Below are 1,849 nucleotides of genomic sequence, written 5' to 3' on the forward strand. Positions count from 1 at the left end.
ACAAGAACAGAGATTCATCTTCTAGGCTGAGTGGGCTAATAACGACTCCCAAATGACTTCTAACAATGCATTTAATATTGCCACATGCCAAAAACAAAATGCAAGGTCAGAAGATACACATAAACTTGCTTGCAAAAACACAGAAACCTACCAGTATTAGGACACCCATGTTTTTAAAAAGAAAACAGTTTTTTTTATGCCCACGCCAAGACACAGAAAGGGGATTGCACGCATGCATCCTTTACTAGGCTGGAAAAAAACCAAGGGGTCCTCAGCCCTTGGCCTGCAGTTGTGAACTATTAACAAGCTGAAGGGTTCATGCCTCCTAAAGCAGTGCAGTCCAGAGGCTGTACGACCCAGGTTTTGCAAGATTTCATCTCCTGCCCTTCCTGCTAGCGGGATCACAAACCTCCTGCAATGACACCCCGCTGGATTGAAAATAGCTGTGCTTGAAATAGGCCTAAAACGGATTTTGAATCAAAGTCACCCGCCATACAAGACAGGTTTAAACAAAGCAATAAGCACAGCAGGCAAAAGCAGCTCCCAAATAAACAGACAAGCAATATTGCAGGTGTCCACAGCTAGCATGCCCTGTGCCATGTTACTTGCCACTATTTTAAGAACCTCCATTCCTCCAACTCCAAGCACCAGAGACATCAATGTGATCATTTTGTAAATCATCATACAAAGTTCAAGGTCTGATTACAACATAAGTCTCCAGATATATTCCCGAAGACAGAAATGGCCCCAATTCCCCACATAATGTTCTCCGCTATAGGAAAACAATGGTATTTCTAACTTCTTGGACCAAATGGCCTCTCAAGGTACGACAGCTTTCTTTCCCTGTGCTCTCAAAAGGCTTGCAAACAGCTTTTCTGTCTATTTTACTTTCTACACTAGATTTGTATGTATTGTAGGACTGTCAGGAATCTTGACAGAAGCGCAAAGCGCAGATGCAGAGATGGCCATGTGGCCCCCTCCACACACACCCAAACAAGCAGTAACAACCCAAATCAGGAAAATTTGGGTCTCAGCCTCAAACCTAGCTCTTGCAGCCCCAAAATGGGCTTCTTTTCACCTTAATGAGAGGTCTTTTTCTTCCATCTCTTGCAAGCCTGACCTTATTTTCCAAGAGAATTACAAAGGAACTAGATAGGCAGTTCAGCCTCATTTCTGGAAGGGAAGGAGGATGGGGTGGGGGTTTAAAGAAGAAGAAAAAAAAAAAGAAAAAAAAAAGAAAGAGACAGCATTTGCAGTGTGAATTACGGTCTGCAGAAAGCACTTCCTATTACAAGAAGAAAACCCCACACTGTGCAAAAAATCTTGGCATTGTTCAGCAAAGTGACACACTGAGCTCTTCACGCAGAATTGCTCTTTGGAACACAGTGTTGCTCAACTTTTAAATTCTGTTTTCTCATTAACTCCTGCAGGACAGCAAGGCCAACTTGAACTCAACACACAGAAGACTAGGAAGAGGAAGAGGGCAAGCGTTAAAAGAACTCAATCCCCAAGCGCAGCGTGATTCGTCGCCCGCGCCCGTTTCACCTGCAGCCTAACGCAGGTTGAGAGATGTTTTCCAGCGTATTTGTGCGCATATATATGGGGGCGTATAGAAGCGTTCTGTACTCGTATATTCTCTTTGCATTACCAGTATAAACTCACAGCCTGGTGAGGGGTCAGCTCCTTGCTGGCAGCAAGGGGTACAGCAAGAGGTACAGCAACCCCACGCACGAAGAGCGAAGTGAAAACGGACTAGTTCCTGCTCCCACCCTCGCTGAGCCCGAGTCCCTTAACACTTAAGCCCGAGTTCCAACATTTAAAAATAATAATGATTTTGGTAAATAAGCAC

This window comes from Tinamus guttatus, unplaced genomic scaffold, assembly GCF_059628265.1.
Source record: "Tinamus guttatus ecotype Peru unplaced genomic scaffold, ASM5962826v1 Tinamus_guttatus_pri_ptg000287l, whole genome shotgun sequence".
NCBI classification, from domain to species: Eukaryota; Metazoa; Chordata; class Aves; order Tinamiformes; family Tinamidae; genus Tinamus; species Tinamus guttatus.